Source organism: Petromyzon marinus, chromosome 46 (genome assembly GCF_048934315.1).
Source record: "Petromyzon marinus isolate PM22_M1 ecotype Great Lakes invasive population chromosome 46, UKy_Petmar_22M1.pri1.0, whole genome shotgun sequence".
In the NCBI taxonomy this organism is placed as follows: Eukaryota; Metazoa; Chordata; class Hyperoartia; order Petromyzontiformes; family Petromyzontidae; genus Petromyzon; species Petromyzon marinus.
In genome coordinates this window covers 8,585,702-8,605,455 of record NC_133712.1, presented here as the reverse complement: position 1 = coordinate 8,605,455, position 19,754 = coordinate 8,585,702, and the positions used below count along the sequence as shown (strand labels likewise).

Below are 19,754 nucleotides of genomic sequence, written 5' to 3'. Positions count from 1 at the left end.
ACGTCACCTGTACGTCGCCTGTACGTCACCTGTACGTAGCGTGTACGTCGCCTGTACGTCGCCTGTACGTCACCTGTACGTCGCCTGTACGTAGCGTTTACGTCGCCTGTACGTCACCTGTACGTAGCGTGTACGAAGCGTGTACGTCACCTGTACGTCGCCTGTACGTAGCGTGTACGTAGCGTGTACGTCACCTGTACGTCGCCTGTACGTCGCCTGTACGTAGCGTGTACGTAGCGTGTACGTCACCTGTACGTCGCCTGTACGTAGCGTGTACGTAGTGTGTACGTAGCGTGTACGTCGCGTGTACGTAGCGTGTACGTAGCGTGTACGTAGCGTGTACGCTGAACTTGCCCCGCACCGTACGCAGCCAACCGCGCTCACCGGAGGTGCGGAATAAGGTGGCAGGGATGAGGGAGGGCACCGTTGGGGGGGGGGGGGGGGGTGGGGATAATACGTCGGAGGAGTGAGGGTGCGGAGAGAGCTGTGTGTGATGGAGAGATCTGTGTATGATGGAGAGATCTGTGTATGATGGAGAGATCTGTGTATGATGGAGAGATCTGTGTATGATGGAGAGATCTGTGTATGATGGAGAGATCTGTGTGTGATGGAGAGAGCTGTGTGTGATGGAGAGAGCTGTGTGATGGAGAGATGTGTGTGATGGAGAGATCTGTGTGTGATGGAAAAAGCTGTGTGTGATGGAGAGATCTGTGTGTGATGGAGAGATCTGTGTGTGATGGAGAGATATGTGTGTGATGGAGGGAGCTGTGTGTGATGGAGAGATCTGTGTGTGATGGAAAAAGCTGTGTGTGATGGAGAGATATGTGTGATGGAGAGATCTGTGTGTGATGGAGAGAGCTGTGTGTGATGGAGAGATCTGTGTGTGATGGAAAAAGCTGTGTGTGATGGAGAGATGTGTGTGATGGAGAGATCTGTGTGTGATGGAGAGAGCTGTGTGTGATGGAGAGATCTGTGTGTGATGGAGAGACCTGTGTGTGATGGAGGGAGCTGTGTGTGATGGAGAGATCTGTGTGTGATGGAGAGATCTGTGTGTGATGGAGAGATCTGTGTGTGATGGAGAGATCTGTGTGATGGAGAGAGCTGTGTGTGATGGAGAGATTTGTGTGTGATGGAGAGAGCTGTGTGTGATGGAGAGATCTGTGTGTGATGGAGGGAGCTGTGTGTGATGGAGAGATCTGTGTGTGATGGAGAGATCTGTGTGTGATGGAGAGATCTGTGTGTGATGGAGAGATCTGTGTGTGATGGAGAGAGCTGTGTGTGATGGAGAGAGCTGTGTGTGATGGAGGGAGCTGTGTAATGGAGAGATCTGTGTGTGATGGAGAGAGCTGTGTGTGATGGAGAGAGCTGTGTGTGATGGAGAGAGCTGTGTGTGATGGAGAGAGCTGTGTGTGATGGAGAGATCTGTGTGTGATGGAGAGATCTGTGTGTGATGGAGAGATCTGTGTGTGATGGAGAGAGCTGTGTGTGATGGAGAGATCTGTGTGTGATGGAGAGAGCTGTGTGTGATGGAGAGATCTGTGTGTGATGGAGAGATCTGTGTGTGATGGAGAGAGCTGTGTGTGATGGAGAGAGCTGTGTGTGATGGAGGGAGCTGTGTGTGATGGAGAGATCTGTGTGTGATGGAGAGAGCTGTGTGTGATGGAGAGAGCTGTGTGTGATGGAGGGAGCTGTGTGTGATGGAGAGCGCTGTGTGTGATGGAGATAGCTGTGTGTGATGGAGAGAGCTGTGTGTGATGGAGAGATCTGTGTGTGATGGAGAGATCTGTGTGTGATGGAGAGAGCTGGGTGTGATGGAGAGAGCTGTGTGTGATAGAGAGATATGTGTGTGATGGGGAGAGAGCTATGTGTGATGGAGAGATCTGTGTATGATGGAGAGATCTGTGTGTGATGGAGAGAGCTGTGTGTGATGGAGAGAGCTGTGTGATGGAGAGATCTGTGTGTGATGGAGGGAGCTGTGTGTGATGGAGAGAGCTGTGTGTGATGGAGAGATCTGTGTGTGATGGAGAGAGCTGTGTGTGATAGAGAGATATGTGTGTGATGGGGAGAGAGCTATGTGTGATGGAGAGATCTGTGTATGATGGAGAGATCTGTGTGTGATGGAGAGAGATGTGTGATGGAGAGAGCTGTGTGATGGAGAGATCTGTGTGTGATGGAGGGAGCTGTGTGTGATGGAAAGAGCTGTGTGTGATGGAGAGAGCTGTGTGTGATGGAGAGAGCTGTGTGATGGAGAGATCTGTGTGTGATGGAGAGAGCTGTGTGATGGAGAGATCTGTGTGTGATGGAGGGAGCTGTGTGTGATGGAGAGATCTGTGTGTGATGGAGGGAGCTGTGTGTGATGGAGAGAGCTGTGTGTGATGGAGAGATCTGTGTGTGATGGAGAGAGCTGTGTGATGGAGAGATCTGTGTGTGATGGAGGGAGCTGTGTGTGATGGAAAGAGCTGTGTGTGATGGAGGGAGCTGTGTGATGGAGAGATCTGTGTGTGATGGAGGGAGCTGTGTGTGATGGAGAGATCTGTGTGTGATGGAGGGAGCTGTGTGTGATGGAGAGAGCTGTGTGTGATGGAGAGATCTGTGTGTGATGGAGGGAGCTGTGTGTGATGGAGAGAGCTGGGTGTGATGGAGAGAGCTGTGTGATGGAGAGATCTGTGTGTGATGGAGGGAGCTGTGTGTGATGGAAAGAGCTGTGTGTGATGGAGGGAGCTGTGTGATGGAGAGATCTGTGTGTGATGGAGGGAGCTGTGTGTGATGGAGAGATCTGTGTGTGATGGAGGGAGCTGTGTGTGATGGAGAGAGCTGTGTGTGATGGAGAGATCTGTGTGTGATGGAGGGAGCTGTGTGTGATGGAGAGAGCTGTGTGTGATGGAGAGAGCTGTGTGTGATGGAGGGAGCTGTGTAATGGAGAGATCTGTGTGTGATGGAGAGAGCTGGGTGTGATGGAGAGATCTGTGTGTGATGGAGAGAGCTGGGTGTGATGGAGAGATCTGTGTGTGATGGAGGGAGCTGTGTGTGATGGAGAGATCTGTGTGTGATGGGGAGAGAGCTGTGTGTGATGGAGAGATCTGTGTGTGATGGAGAGAGCTGTGTGATGGAGAGATCTGTGTGTGATGGAGAGAGCTGTGTGTGATGGAGAGAGCTGTGTGTGATGGAGAGAGCTGTGTGATGGAGAGAGCTGTGTGTGATGGAGAGATCTGTGTGTGATGGAGAGAGCTGTGTGTGATGGAGAGATCTGTGTGTGATGGAGAGAGCTGTGTGTGATGGAGAGATCTGTGTGTGATGGAGGGAGCCGCGTGTGACGAAGGTGGAGTAGACGGACTGAAAGCCTGACCCGTCTCCGCGTGCTGGCGAGGACAGTGTCCGCTACAGCAGCATGAAAAAGGGCCATCGCCCGAAACATCGTTGCCTACAGTATTTGTTCCATGTGATGCGGTGCTATTGACGGATGCGTCAAGTACCTTTGTCGTTGGCGCGATGTGCACCGCTGCCGAACGCAGCGTCACCACCAAATTATTTGTCACCGTGAATAATGCTCGCCCACGTTGTGTGCACCCCAGGCCAAATACCTCTTAAGATGTGGGCATTTCTTCGTAATGTGCGGGTCCATTGGGATGTAGTTTTCTGCGTCGGTGGTAAAACGCTCGGGCTTTTGGCCGAGGCTGCGTGTGGGCGGCTCGGAGCTGTGAGCCGCCACCCTTGAGAGAATCTTGATTTCTAGTCCTGGTCTCCGAGTGCGGCGAGCCTCGCCATTGAGTGCACAAAGAATGGTTGGCTTGGTGCCAACACTCGCGCCTCGCAGCGAGTAGGGGCCTGGGTGAGTTGGTCACCTCGGGTGCCCTTTCTGCGTGGCGTTTGTGTGTTCTACCCCGGTTCTGCATTTCGTTTCCTCCAGGTTCTCTGCTTTTCTCTCATCTCGTTGAACGTTAACGGGTATTGGCCAAACATCCTCACGACGAAAGGAAGATTCTCGGCAAATTGCTCAATTGGGATTAAACACAGCATCAGCATCGCCTCCGACTGCAAAAGCTTGGCAGGACCCTCCCGATAAAAAAAGAGTATTGAGACTATAAACTATTTAAAACTAATTAATTTTAATTTTACCAGGTAATGCCCACGAAGCAATATAACTCGACTTGGCCACAAAATTGTAGCTAAACGCAGTGGCGTATCACGTGGAAATGAATAGCACCCAGTAATTCTAAATGCACGTTGGTTCTCAATGTGGAGGGAAAATGTACAGCAGGCGTCAGGTTCGGGATCGAACACTTGATCTCCTGCATACCAGGCGAGGTAGTTAACGTCTCCTAGCCACCGTGTCAGGTGGCTAGGAGATGTAGCAAAAGTAACAAGACCTTTGCCGCGGGGCATGGGATCGCGTGTCCCCCCGGTGCGGGTGAAGAGGCGCGATCGATGCGATTTCGGGTGTTGGTCGCCACCGAGCAAGTTCGCCCCGTGCATCGCTCGCGATGACCACGAGGTCTCGGAATGCTGTCCAGGCCGTGAGCCTGGTTTGCGCTGTCCGGCGGGACATTGGCGCGCGCGCGCGCGTAAAGATGTCTCCCGGCGTCTACATCATTAGACCTCCTTTGCCAGTACCAAAATGTAATAATAGGGATTGTCCCCTTTTTTCTGGCAACAAAACGGTGAGACCTTTCTACGAGGATTTATGTCTGCATTAACCACAATACCTGCGGTCAAAATGTAAACAAAAAACATACTATGATAATATATGCATTGTCCTTGAAGCTCATTGGTCCGCACCAAGGGACGACTTTCTTTGGTGTGGACCAATCAGTTTCAAGGACAATGCATATATTATAATTTTATGTTTTTTTGTTTGCATTTTGACTGCAGGTATTGTGGTTAATGCAGACATGAATCCTTGTAAAAAAAGCTTTCAATTTTGTTGCCAGAAAAAAGGAGAAAAAACCCTATTATTATTATTGTCTCCCGGCGTTGACTTTTGTCAGAGGGCAGCTGCCTCGACCTGTCGGCTGATGACAGCCGACAGGTCGGGGCGACCCCCGGCCAGCGGTCCACGCTGGAGTTGGCGAGCGGAGTGCATCGGAACGGGAGGTCGACACTCGGACGGAGAGCAACGGCGCGGAGCACATCCCCGTGCCGAGTCGTGGTTCAAGAAGAACGGGGCCTCCTTCTCCCTCGTTCTACTACCGTTGACTAGAAACTCAGTACGGTTTTGCCCACTTGCTTTCGAACCGCATCTAGGGTCACCGTCAAGTAGATTTTCAGCAAATGTGAGACGGAGAGAGACAGCTGCTGGGCGGTGTGACTCTTGAGACGGGGGGCTTGTTTCACGCGGTTCGTTGTCTTCATCTCAACTTGTGGTTTTCTGGCCTGCGCTGATTTTATTTTATTTTTCGCCACGATGTTGTCTCTTCATTTACATTTTTTATTATATATATTTTTTTACGTGTGTGGGTTTGCGTGTGGCTGTGTAGTGTAGTGGTTAGCGCGCTGTGCTCCTAATCCGGTGACCCGAGTTCGATTGCCGCTCACAGCCGGTCCTGAGCTTCCCCTCGGTCGACTCGGCCTCAAATGAGTAACTTGTGCGGTGTGTAAACATCGCCACTTGGGAGACAAAGGCGGCCGGGCGTGCTGCTGGCTACCCCACCCCCCTCGTGTGCCGTGCCCACCTTCATAGGCGCTCGCTAACAGCACTTTCCCCAAAAAGTCTGTTAGAGGCGGGACGGGGGATCTTTGTCTTTGTGCAGTTGTTGTGAGCGATCAAACATGTCCACAGTTATCTGCATGGCTTCGAAGCTTTGAGATGGGGCAATGTGATTTTTTTTCCCGGCTGCGTTGACCAAGATGTGGAGACATCTCGGGTAACTCCGCTGCCGTCTCCTTAGGCCTCGGCCTTTAGCGATGTGCCCATCGTGCCTCTGTGGCTTTTCCTGGAAAAGAAAAAAAATTATCGACATAACCACGGGGCTGATAGGAATAATAAGCCAAGCGTGCACACAGAACGACATTGAACAAAATAAGTCCCTGGATGTAAACTATAAACTTTCACCAATTTTTATTTTACTCATGGTTTTTTTCGGTAAAGTCACGTATGTAGAAATACCATAAAATTATATTGAAATAAATCAATCGCGATGTTTCGACCGCAACACAAGCGATCTTCATCAGGTGTAAAAAAACAAATGGCACATAGGGTGACATCAACGCAACACATAGAGAGCATTAAACTGCACGGAGGTAAATACAACAATAATATGAGAGACGAGAATTCAACAAACCTAAGAAAAATTTACGTGATGCAAAACCAGTCGGCCAACGACACAGCTAGACACTTGCCTGGCGGACCACGAATTTCAGAAGCGTGCTAAATTTCGTGTTCATCCTCTGGGTTGAACATACCGGCATAGACAGAGTGAACAAATTCGAGGTACAAGTCAGCAGAAATACATATACAGGGACACCAAGAGGCAAAGAGAGGAAAGACGGACAGAGAAGCAAGGAAAAGGGGGCCGGAGGGATGAACAGACAGAGGCTTAAAATAAGCAGTAGAGGTTGGGGGAGGGGCCGAATAGAGCAAGTGGCACGGCAGCAGCAGAAGAGGGGGGAGGGGCAGGAAAATGTAAGTGGGTGCAATTAGTTTAGGACAGAATTGTAAAGGTGACTTCCCCGTAGAAGTGTGTTAATAAAGAATTAAAGCTTTCGTGACTGCATAAATTACTTATTTTAATTATAATTTGATGGTATTTCTACATACGTGACTTTACCGAAAAAAAAAACAATGAGTAATTTATGCAGTCACGAAAGCTTTAATTCTTTATTAATTTGTATCTTGCCAGGTAAGGCCCTCTGAGCTACGTAGCTCTTTTTCAGAAGCGACCACGCCACAAATGACAGCTCAACGAAGTGGCTCATCATCACGTGGCAACGTATCGCAGCAGCTGAACACTCGTTCTGGTGGTGGGAACGTTCTTGCTCTCAACGGAAAGATATCGATTCACCGTGTGTGAAACGGCATCCTCTCAATCTCCCCGGAGAGCTTTGTACGGGGGATGTTCACGTAGTTTTACTGCCATTCGATGCGTTGCCGACGAGGAATGTAGCACGTAGCCTTTCGCGACCAATATACAATTGTAAAGGTTGTGGATGTAGTCTCCCAACACACCCGTGTGCTGTAGCAGTCACGAATCGGCACGTTTTGTTTACGTGACAAACCTTACTAATTGGTTGTGTCGGGTGGTGGCGGGTTTAACGGCGCATTTATATTTACGCTATCTAACCCGGGAAAAACCTCGATTGTTAGTTCAAGAATCCGAGACATGCCGGGTGGGGGGGGGGGCGGGGATTGACGTTGTTCGTGTGGACGTTTCTGCAGCCCTTCGCACCTCTCTGACTGAACCACCGCCCTGTGCGGTGTGGTCATTTTTGTCGTTGTATCGCCGTTCGCGGCCATCGGCCTGCACGTTAGAGAATGGGCTGCCACCTGTACTTTTTTTCTTTCCCCAGCATCGTCCAGTAAGCCTCCTCGGGACATTAAAAGTCCTCGATTGGTCTGAATAATAATAATAATGCGTACAATGGACCACTCAATGCAATGCAGTTATGCTTAGCTCTCGCACCTTCCGGTATTGTGAGATATTCTTCTTCCCGTGATGTGTCCTGGGTTTTTTGTACCTCCGAGGTGGCAATCAATAATGCGTGCATGCAGGGACATGGATGCATTCATAATAACGATGTGTATGATGATGATAATAATGCTAATTATGGGGCTAGGCATGGCATTGCGGTCATATTGCTGCATTACGAACCTAGCGACGTGTTTTCAATCCGAGCCGTCACGGCTATCATCAAGTGGCGAGTGACATCTTCGCCGACCCGCACTGACCTGCGTGGAGAAGTATGGAAAAGCAAGCGTCATGATGGACACGGGCATGTTGGGGGGGGAGCAGGGGGGGGCACACCTTCAGCAGTAGAGTGACGGAGGGCTGAAAATGATAACTTTGTAAAGTTATTGATTACCCAACAACAACAAATAGAATAATGAAATGCCCCTTGTTGACCAAAGAAAAGGTTAAATGAGTCCCAGTACCATTTTTCAGGAGGGTCCTGCATCGAGATGATTGGCCAATGTCTGTCAGTGAGTGTCTGGCTTCTTACGGGTGGGAGGGGGGGGGGAGGAGAACCCCCGGAGAAAAGCCCCACCAGCGCATACGAGGAGGGTGACACTCAAAGTTGCGCACGGATAGATTCAATAATCCTTTGCCGCACTGCCACCTCCTCGCCATCGCAAGCCCATACGAACGCGTAGATGCGACGTGATGCGAGGATTCCGCCCGCACCACCCGCGGCCCCCGCCAGCAAAGAGCCTCCTTCGGTGTGACCGCACCTGCGTTGTCCTTACACCGACGCATCTCCGGGTGAGTCGTGAAATTGCTTTGGCGCCGGTTAAATTGTGGAATGCTTCGATTTGAACCCTGCCCCTTTCAGGCCCCGTGATTTCCAATTTGCAAGGGACCATTTTTGCCCGTGGAAGTGAAATGTTCTGATTTGCCTAAAATAACAAAAATGTTACTCGGATTTTAAATACCACGCACAGCCAAGTTGCCCGTAACTTGCAGCTGTGCGAACAGCTGTTTTGTTTCTGGTGTCCCGGGGTAGGGGTTGGTGTGGGATGGGGGTAGTTGGCATCTTGGCAGCTGCACGGCAGAGAGAGAGAGAAGAGCGGCGCCAGGACTGGTGGTGTGGCCAAGTGTCTGTGCGTGCGATTTACCAAGACACTCGGAGTGCACACGTGGGTACTGCACTGAGCAAATAATAACATACTGCTGTGCCTGTTGAACAGTATTTGGGAATGTAAGCGTATTCTGGAACTCCTTGCCTTTCGAGGTCAGGACTTCTGAGACACTGTACAAATCTTCAAGTATCCACTCAAAACGTCCGTTTTAAAATGTTTTTTTCTCTCCTTAGTTATTTTCAAACGTCTCGCTCGCTTCTTCTTTACTTGGTTCTCGTTAACTATTCTCCGCCTTTCCATGCACAGCGCCACTGAGAACGGTTATTAATTATTACACGATTGGTCCACTGCTGGATGGAGGCCTCGGAAAGCCACTGCCGTCTCTCGTGACCCTGCGATGCGACGGTCCACGCGTTACCTGCGCTTGAACGAATTCCTTGGCTCCAACTCAACAGTGGGTTCCCAGTTGTAAATATTGCTTGACGTTGTATGGTATGCATGTTGAACTTATTGCGCATCTTACGTAACCGCCCGCGCTAATATTGAATGCGCACACAACACCGCACAGAACTGCAGAAGGATAAATGGGGCTTATAGCAGCAGTGGCCGATACGTGGAAAACGCAATGCAGTGGTTGGACGATCGCAAAATACGTTGTCGCGGATTTCAGGACAAATCGAGCTACATCATGATGTAGCTGCTCTCATTACTCTGATAGTGGCATTGTCTTTGGGCTGTACGCCTTTTGGCGTCCTCTGGTCTAACACTGTTTTGAGACGAGGCTCCAAAGAAAGCTGTCTCTGGTGTGGACCAATCAGTTTCAAAGACAATGCATTTATTATCAGAGTATTGTGGTTAATGCAGACATGATTCCTTGTAAAAGGTTTCAGTTTGGTGTTTTAGCATCTTAAAACCTGTTTTGTTGCCAGAAAAAAGGGGAAAACCTATTCTCAAACTTGTGGTGATTGTTGGTGGACCACTGCGCCAGATTAGATCCACCAACTTGGACCACATTTCTATGTGAATTGGCCACTGTTGGTGTAGAGTATTATAATAGTTGAGAATTCTTTAAGAATAATAATCATTTAAATCTTAATGCCCCATTTTTTTTTCTAGGAAATTAACACCCAGCATGTAATTTACCCAGTGATGCCTCACTGAGCCTTCAGGATATTATTTCATGGATATCCTACACTGGGATGTTTTAGTCAATACAGGGACGCCTCTGCTTATGAGCATTCGACTTAAGAACTTTCAGAGATATGAGCAAACCTGTCCGTATGTGCAGTTCAACCGCCACGCAATAGATGGCGGTGGTGGCATCTACATCTGCAGAAGGCGAAGAACCAGTGGCATCTACATCTACATAAGGCGAAGAACCAGTGGCATCTACATCTGCAGAATATGAAGAACCAGTGGCATCTACATCTACAGAACGTGAAGAACCAGTGGCATCTACATCTACATAAGGCGAAGAACCAGTGGCATCTACATCTGCAGAACGTGAAGAACCAGTGGCATCTACATCTACAGAACGTGAAGAACCAGTGGCATCTACATCTACAGAACGTGAAGAACCAGTGGCATCTACATCTGCAGAAGGCGAAGAACCAGTGGCATCTACATCTACAGGAGATTACGCAACTTTTAAAGCCATTCCCCGTGTTTAGCGTAGACGCCGTACAACATGTTTGGAACCAACAGGAGTAAAGTTGGACTCGCGAACAGACCTCTGGAACCTAACTCGTTCGTAAGTAGCGGGGTCCCTGTGGTGTGAACGGGGGTCTCTCTGTGGGAGGAAACCCGAGAACCCGGAGAGCACCCACCACGAGTGGGGGGGGGGGGGGGGGGTTAACGTGCGAGGGGGGTTAACGTGCGAGGAGGGTTCACTTGCAAAGGGGTAACAGAGCCAGGGAGTTAGCGCACGTTAGAATCCACTCTCGCCAACCACTCGACCGGGTCCCTCTACCCACATACCCAAGTGGGTTACGTGCCACCGGCTGCGCGTGTTTAAAACTCGTCCCACAATTAAAAAAAACGAAATCCGGCCGAGTTTTTTTTCGCCTTCCGAAAGAAAAAAAACAACAACCTTTCTGTCCATCACGTCGAAACTTGGGGGGGTCACGCTTCCAACGCTGCGAGCGCACGACCTTCTGTACGGAGCGGCACCACGGCAGCATGCGCCGCTACGCTACGGCGCCGTAGATAGCCCGCGCCGACGGCTACGAACCGTTACGTGGGCACCGCAGCAAACGCTATAAATAGGGACCTTGCGTGTGCTCGCGTTTGGGGGGGGGGGGTCAGGGGTCATCCTCTGCGTCAGGGCGGGGAGGCGGAGGGGGGGGCGTCATCGCCGGGTTTTTGTGCACGTTCGGGAGAGGTGCACATTAAAAAGTGCGCACCTCTGCTTCCCGGAACGTTATGAGTTGAGTCGCGTCGGCGTGCCCGGCGTCGCGGGTGGTACGCCGGGACCCAAACCGCGATGCCCGCGTGTCCCTCGCAAGACCATCTGAATCTGGCTCGGCGCCAAGCAGGGCCAGGGGCGCGGGGCTAATGGGCTGTTCAGTGCGTGCGATGTCGGTCGCTGCGCTGTGAGGACAGCGTAACCGCATCGCCTTCCGTCCATCATTTTGGATGAATGTGTTGTGCATCGGTTGAACACGGAGAAACGAAAGCAAAACTGAGAAACGACAGCAAAAACTACTGTTTGCGTCGTATGCATGCAAATATATGTGACAGAAGAGTGGCCCTTTTCTTTGTCAACAAGCGCAGCTCCTTATTTCACAGCACGGGTTCACACCTTCATCCTCGCTGTCTCCTGCAACGCCCCCAACTCCGCCTCCCGCACCCTCTTTTAACCTCTTCCTGGCTCCGCCCTTCGTCGCACTTCGTCTCCACCAATCGCCATCCTCTCTTACCCTCACGTGGCCTATCCGTCCCACCTGGCGGTCACCCAACCCCCTCCGGCTCTTTTCCCTTTGGAATGTTCTGGCCAATCCTCTTGCTGCCCGTGCCCTAACCAATCAGAGCGTGGAGTGTTTGCTCCACAGCCTTCTTGATTGTTCTGTCCCACGTATCGTGTGGGACAGTCGCTACATATACATGTGGAGTGAAGGGCCGTGGGGGATGGAGTGGAGGTCGATTGGGGGTGGAGTGGAGTGGGGTTGGGGATGGAGTGGAGGTCGATTGGGGATGGAGTGGAGTGGGATTGGGGATGGAGTGGAGGTCGATTGGGGGTGGAGTGGGATTGGGGATGGAGTGAAGGTCGATTGGGGGTGGAGTGGAGTGGGATTGGGGATGGAGTGGGATTGGGGATGGAGTGGAGTGGGATTGGGGATGGAGTGGAGTGGGATTGGGGATGGAGTGGAGTGGGATTGGGGTGGAGTGGAGGGGGATTGGGGATGGAGTGGAGTGGGATTGGGGATGGAGTGGAGTGGGATTGGGGATGGAGTGGAGGGCCATTGGGGATGGAGTGGAGGGTGATTGGGGATGGAGTGGAAGGGGTTTTGGGATGGAGTGGAGGGCGATTGGAGATGGAGTAGAGTGGGATTGGGGATGGAGTGGAGTGGGATTGGGGATGGAGTGGAGGTGGGGAAAGGGGAGACTAACGTACCCAGGCGGCAACCCCCAAGCCGGCCGACAGACTTAGCACGAGTACCCAACATAAACACAGACACGACTACTGTATACACAAAAAAACTCCCTTAGCCGAAGTCGTGAATTGGAATTTGACAAACGTCCCGATGCATTACCCTCTTGGAAAAGGGCATTCAGATTTTGCCAAGGTAACTAAATACCACCGTTATTATCATTACGCCTGAACGCTGGCCATGCACACACCACGCCGTAGTCCGTGGTGGCACCGACAACAGAGCGGCCTTGCTGCAGCGAATGGAGAATGGCTGCTGCTGCTGCTGCCGCTGGCGAGGTGGGACGATCGATTGAAGCCGGAGATGGAAGCGGGGCCGAGGGATTGAGAGAGGGGGCTCATTCTGGCCACAGGATGGCGCAATCCCCTCGCCCCCGGTTTGACCTTGCCACGTTTCAACTCAACCCAGCCGTTGTGTTTTGTGTGTACGTGTTGTCCGTAATAGAGGGGGGGGGGGGTTGCGTTAGATCGCGAGAATATATAAATGTGTCGTTAAACCCACCACCACCCGACTCAGCCAATTAGTAAGGTTTGTCACGTGAACAGAACGTGCCAATTCGTTACTAGTACAGCAACACCGTCGTGCTCAATTTGTAAATGTCGTGGATTTGCTCTCCAACACACTGGTGTGTGATGTACTAGTAACGAATTGGCATGTTCTGTTCATGTTAAACTGTATGTGTTGTGTATATGTATGTGTGTGTGTGTTTTTTTTCGAGCAGTAGTGTAGTGTTTAGCACGCTGCGCTACGAACCCGGTGACCTGAGTTTGATTCCCGCTCACGGCCCACCAACACCAGTGATGATTATCTGAATCGTTCCTGGGCCTCCCCGAGGTCGACTTAGCCTACAATAAGTACCTGGTGCGAATGTGTCAAAGTCGCTACAAAGGCGGCTGGGCGTGGTGCTGGCCACCCACCCCCTCGTGTGCCTGAGCCGGCCTTTATAGCTGCTCGCTAAAAGCACTTGCCCCAACAGCCTGTGAAGGCTGCACGGAGGATCTTTGTCTTTTGTATGTTTTGGCCGTTGTGCTGCAAGGCTTTCCGATGCGTTTTCGGGTTGTTCGGCGTGATGCCCGACGTTTTGCTCTACGTGCGGGGAGAGGGCTTCTTCAGGAACTAAACTGAGCGCCTCACTATTTCTCCCGATTGCACAGTCCGGCATAGGGGAGCCAATCGGTGCTAAGGAACTGGCACGACCACCACTACCACCAGCAGCAGCAGGCAACACCGCTGTGTGATCGAGGGAGAGAGTGGGCTGCTGCAGAAGCACGTGGAGCAAAACGCCGGTGGCACCTACGCTGTGCATGTGGCTGCCTGTAAATCCAACCCTGTGGAGGCAGCAGCTAGGGTCGGTGGATCACCGCACGAATGTTAAAATGTTGTGCGACTCCAATCCCGTCGGCATCGAGGAGTTGCCCGACCCTGGCTCTGCCAGCAGAACGCAGTGCAGCAAAGTGCTGACTGGCATCGTCTGTCCCCCTTCTGTACGGGATAGAGCGTTGCGCCCTCGCATGCGCGAGTTTCCTCCAGGCGCTGCGGCTTCCGATCACATGTGTAAGCGATCACGAGTTGGCTTAAAGCAACTTAATATGTAGAGAATAGTAGAGCAGTTGTTGGCGGTGGCTCACCACCTGGCAGCCTTCCAGCTTGGTCCGTGGTTCCCACTAGGATTCCTCCAGTCTAAATAAAGATTCCGATACTCAGCGATTGCGAGATGCAGTTTGCATGAACGATGAAAATGGTCACACGTAGCCACCGCCGACCGGAAATTTTTATCAAACGATTGCCCATGAGCTTGGCGACAAATCCTGAGCGTAAAAGGAACATTTTGCAAATTCGGAAAATGCTTTTGTTGCCCTACCGGTCGACTTCCTTGCCGCTCATCAGACACTCGCGCAGACAATCGCGCGTTGATAAGCGTCACGTAACCCGGGCGTACGCATGATTTTTCCAGAACTTGTATGATTTTTTTTCAGCGGAAAGTCCAATCCAGATATGCTATTCTATTTAGGATTCATAGAGCAGCACCCTTTCCAGGGCACTGCTCTACCGATGGCGGTTAAAAAAAAAAGGGGCAGAAGGGGAGCAATGGGTGGGGTGGAGCGGCTGTCAGTGAGGGAGGTGACGAAAGCGATTGAGGGACAGGGCCTGGGAATGGAGCCATGATGTTGCAGGGGTAGGAAAGGAGGAATACGGTGGAGTGTGATGGTGATTGAGGGTGACAGATGGATGGGTGCAACGTGGATGAGAGGCAGCGGGGTATGGGGCACATCCGTGGGTGCCCCGAAGTGTTGTCGTACTTCACAAAATGCAGCGAAGCATCGGCACTGCTGCGGTACAGGCGACTGATGTTACTGCCCTCCTATGGTTTTCTTTCAGGGTGCACCGCGGAGAGCTCTACGACACCACCTGTGAAAAACCTACGCCGTGGTAAGTGGGACACTGACCTGGCCTGGCCATGCACGATTAAGAATTGAACTCAACTGAATACCGTGATTCTTGTTGTTGTCACAGTTTACCCAGGAAAAACTTACTTGAGCCTCACTGCTTTTCTCAGGTTACCTGCCAAGTTTTTTCGCAGTGCGGGGTGGGGATTTGAGCGCTACGCGGGATCCCCATGGAGTAATTTACGGATAATTTGTCAAATTTGGACCCTTGACGCCGCCGACGCACGCAATGGCCGCCTCCTGTGACCGGTGTCGCGGCATTGTTAACGGCCACCGTGATTATAGACGGAGCGGATTAATTCACGGTCTATGCACACCGCGGTATTAATGAACTTCTTTCTCACCGTGCGAAGCCAACCGTGCTAATTGGAGGCGCGGTGGAAGGACAACAAGCTCAACTGCTCTTTTCTATATTCTTTGGGACTTTCGGTAAAGTCACGTAGATATTTGGTTTGTTGTCCCCTCCCCTGCATCTCCGATTAGCACGGTTGGCTACGCACGGTGCGAAAGAAGTTCAACGTACATAATCAGGGCGACCGCTGGAATCGAACCGTGAACCTCCGCAACAAGCAGCAGTTGCGCTGCCGCTAGGTCACGTGACCGCCCAAACCCGGGCCCACCCCTTAGCATGTCTAGCTCATTCATTTCACATCCTGGCTTTGGCCACCCAAGTTACTCAGCCACGTTTATCTATGCAATGCATTCCGCAGTGTGTGCACGTTTGCAGTCGCGGCACGCTGATTGTTGTACGCACGCCCCTTGCGAGGTGCCTACGGTCACGGGATTCACTCGACGGAACTGGAGATTGAAGTTTGGCGGACGTTCAATTGTTTGCGAGTCGTTTCCTCACAGGGGTCAACATCTCTGTAATAGCACTAAATAAATTTAAAAGTGTAAATTACACTTGAATTTTTTTTTCACGCGGAGGGACGGATGCGTGAGGGAGACCGTAGATTTACTGTTCTTGGGTTTTTTCCACAAATGCACGAGAATCGTGACCACCGGTGTCATGCCTTGAGACGCAGAATACGTTGGGACATCTCGCAGACCCTCCCCAGTGCGTGGGGCCCGTGTGAAGGGACGGGCTGCTGATGGGACGGGCTGCTGATGGGACGTTTCACGCTACTTCACCTGAACATAGATGGCGTCTTTCGCCTTTATCCACAGCAGGGGGAGCACTTTCCCACACACTGCTGTGAGGATGCACACTCTCTGCACGTGACGGTAGAAGCGATTTTTGTTGTTGTTGTAATTCTCTCGGAGCTACAATTTAGCTAAATCGAGCGCGTAAGCGTGATGTGTGCGGTTATTGGCGATGGGGCCTAAACAAGTCCAGCACAACCGTATAGTCCATGTGTGTCAACAACGCAATCTGAATACACGACGGCACACTCAGCTCAGCATTTTTTTTTTAAACCAACCATTCACGTGCTTTACAACGCACCGCATTTGTACCGGTACAAGCGAAAACATTACGTGGGATCAAACAGATGGGGCGTGCTTGCAGCTTGCTCGGAAAGTGACTTCCAGCGGGGTGAAAAAAAAGTGGTAATAATGTGGATTGAGCCGTGACCGCAGCTCTGGTCTGTGACACGCGGGGAGCGTGGGATTCGTCCCACATGCTGCTGCTGCTGCTGCTGCCGCTGCCCCCTGTAAATGGGTGTGCGCTAATTTGATAGCGTTCCAGGGGACACGCGGGCATTGCCACAGAGGCCAAGGTGAGAGGGTGGACGTGCTCGCGCCCTCCGGGCCACCTCGCTCGCAGCCCCGCGGCTCAATCCCGAGCCCTGTGGGTGCATGGTCGCTTTTACTGCAACAGCGATCCGCCCTCCTAATGCCTGCTCTTGCCTGATGTCCGTGCCCTCCTGATGCCCGCTCTTACCCCTTGTCCGTGCCCTCCTGATGCCCATTCTTGACCCTTGTCCGTGCCCTCCTGATGCCCACTCTTGCCTCTTGTCCGTACCCTCCTGATGCCCACTCTTGTCCCTTGTCCGTGCCCTCCTGATGCCCGCTCTTGTCCCTTGTCCGTACCCTCCTGATGCCCACCCTTGTCCCTTTACCATCTCACGCTAGTTGCGCAATTCCCCTCGCATAAATCCCGAAGGGGAATTTGAGATGAGGACAAGCCTTGGCCTAACACAATTTATAGAATTGTGTAAAGCGGTTCGGTTCCTCGGGCCTCGGGTTTAACCTCGGCCGACTGCCCCCTGTTAAACCCCAACATATCGGCGGCGTTTCGACTCCCTGACCTCTGAGCCGCTCGCTGGTTCGGTAATTTCTGCACCTTTGCTGACCTACCCTTATCTGTTGTCGAGTGGCTGTTAAGGAGCCTAAAAGCCCTTGGAGATCATTGACAAAGGGTGGCCATTCTTTACTGATGCTCACTTGCACAAGGTATACATTTAAACAATGTCTGCAGTTACATAGAGCACAATCTATATATATTCTTAAAGTAAAAGTCGATCATCTTTCTGCCCGTGTGAGCACGTTGGTGGTGCTTATCACTATTTGCCGATTGTTGCAGAGGTGCGTGTTTCAAATCCGGCAGGCCGCCCCGGTTAATACCACAGCGGACGTCAAATATCCCGTGACGTCGTTCCGGGAAGAGTAGGCCATCGTGTGTCAAAAACGTGTTGAGACTCAGCGAGGCCTTCCTGGAAAACCAAGCGTAAAAACTAAATTATGCTGATGAAATTCCACATTGCTACGGCAGTGGTTTGTCTTTCCACACGGGATGACTACTGTCAATGCTGTAATTAATGTGATTAGAAGTTGTTCGTGTGACTCATTCGCAGCAGTGTTCACGTGACAATTCAGCCTCCCGGGGATGTGATGAATTGTCACGATTTGGGATCATGATTCTATTTTTAGAACCAATTGTAATTTTTTTACCATCGTTGTGAAAGCTGCTAATTTTGTTCCTGTTTCGCGACTACAGTTCTGTTTGTGCCATGAGCCTAAATGTGTAATTACATTCAGCATGTGCATCATGACCTCGAGAATAAATTTCAGTTGACGAATCTACACAGCTTTAAATGCCCACGATAGACGAATACCTTTGGGTTTTCAGCTGCTTTTGTAAAGGCCTGATAATTGAATTGGGCCATCGCGTTTTGTAATGTGATCACGACCACCATCGCCACGATTGCCACCATCGCCACCGCCGCCACGTCTCTTTCAGCGTCGTTTTAGTTTTCATTTCGCCAACCGGTGTAACGGTGGTCACGTCGTGCGGGCCGTGATTTGGTCAATGACTGCGCCTTGTAGGAAGGCAGTGCGGCAAGTCGGCATCTATCCATAATCGTCACTCTCATCGCCGCTGTCATCACCATCTTCATTGTCTTCATCGATGGCTCTCTTAAGCAACCGCGACCATCATCATCACCGCCATCATCACCATCAACCACCGTCATCATTCTCATCATCAATATTACCACCATAATCTCCATCATCTTCACCACCACCGTCTCTATCAACCTCTATCATCACCACCTCCATCATCTCCTTCAACCCATCATTATCATCATCCAATTAGCACGGTTGGCTATGTACTGTGAGACATGCGTACATTACCACCATTATCACAATCAACCCCCGTCATCATTGTCACTACCACCATCATCTCCGTCAACCCCCATCATCATCACCACCATCATCTCCGTCTAACTCCATCATCATCGTCACCACCACCATAATCTCCGTCAACCTTGATCATCCTCACCACCACCACCACCACCGTCACCATTGCTCCCGTCACGGGTTCCACGTTGCCATCCTCTTCGCCTCCTCCACCATCGCCGCCGCGGTTGCTGCTTTGCTCCTCGCGGTTGCCACGGCAACGCCGGCGTGCGCGCGTGCCGCATCTCGTGACAACGGTGACGCGCACGCCCCCCTCTGACCCCTGCGGTGACGCGGGTGGGAGCCAAAGCGGAGGATGGGGAGGGCCCAGGATAAGATCGATGTGGGAGAGCGGGGATCTGTCGCGCGGGGATCTGTCGCGCGGGGATCTGTCGCGCGGGGAGCGGTGGCGCCGCGGTTGACTCGCCATGCGCTCCGAACCCGGCGGCCTGAAAAAAAATCTATTCCCGCTCACGAACAAAATCGGTGGGGAGTGATATCAGAACCGACCTGGTCCTGGACTTCGCAGGCACACGCAAGCACGCACGCACGGAGAACTGGGGCGACCGAGTCCAGGACGGAGGGAAGATAAGCGGGGGGGGTGGGGGGGGTGGTTCAGGGGTTACACGAGTAGCTGGTCAGCGGTAAGGAAACATGAGAGCTGGTGAGACGAAGTCGATGCCGGCGTGGTGCTGGCCGACCCCAACCACCTCTTGTTGAGCCATGCTGGCCTTCAATCCGGCAGCTTCGGGAGGAAGGGACCGCAGGATTTTCAAAAACGCCGGACAATCACTCATCGTAATTATTTTAAATAGCTTATTTTTGTAATTTGTCGCTGTTGGGAGCGCGCATGGTGCACGGGGCCAGTCATCTCGGTCGGTTAACCCTCGACACCCGGGTCTGCCCCGTGACTTCCTGTCAGCGGCTTGCCTGCGACACTTGGCGCGATAGCCTCAACGCGTGCACCTAGCCTGGCGCAAGGACTCTGTTGACGTCACCGTGACTTAGTGGCGAAGGGCTGCTGCTGTTGTTGTTGTTGTCGTGGTCATCGTGACCCGTACGCGTGTGCACGCAACAGATGGGCGGACAGGATTTGTGGAGCTTTGGAGCGGACGCGTAAATGCTACCAAGCGGCACGCTTGGGGGGTCAAAAATGAATCACGGCAGCTATTATAAAAATATATTATACATTGTTTACGTGTGCGAATAAGATGTATTGTTGTATGCACAACGGTAATGCGGGGCCTGCACACAGCTCAAGTAAAGCCTCCAGTACTCCCAATTGTAATGTCACTTGAATACAATTTC

General features: G+C 51.7%; 1 protein-coding gene across 2 annotated transcripts in view; it reads left to right on the top strand.

Annotated features, from left to right (window-relative positions):
- The window catches only part of LOC116952283 (sodium-coupled neutral amino acid transporter 3-like), a 138,009-nt gene that overhangs the window by 19,248 nt on the left and 99,007 nt on the right, over window positions 1–19,754 (top strand). Inside the window, exon 2 of one of the 2 annotated variants that reach the window (XM_076074154.1) lies at window positions 14,761–14,811. The exons of the other annotated variant lie outside the window; for it this stretch is intronic. The gene's annotated coding sequence lies outside the window, so the exon portion shown is untranslated. The remainder of the gene's footprint in view (window positions 1–14,760; window positions 14,812–19,754) is intronic. 2 annotated transcript variants of the gene reach the window in all.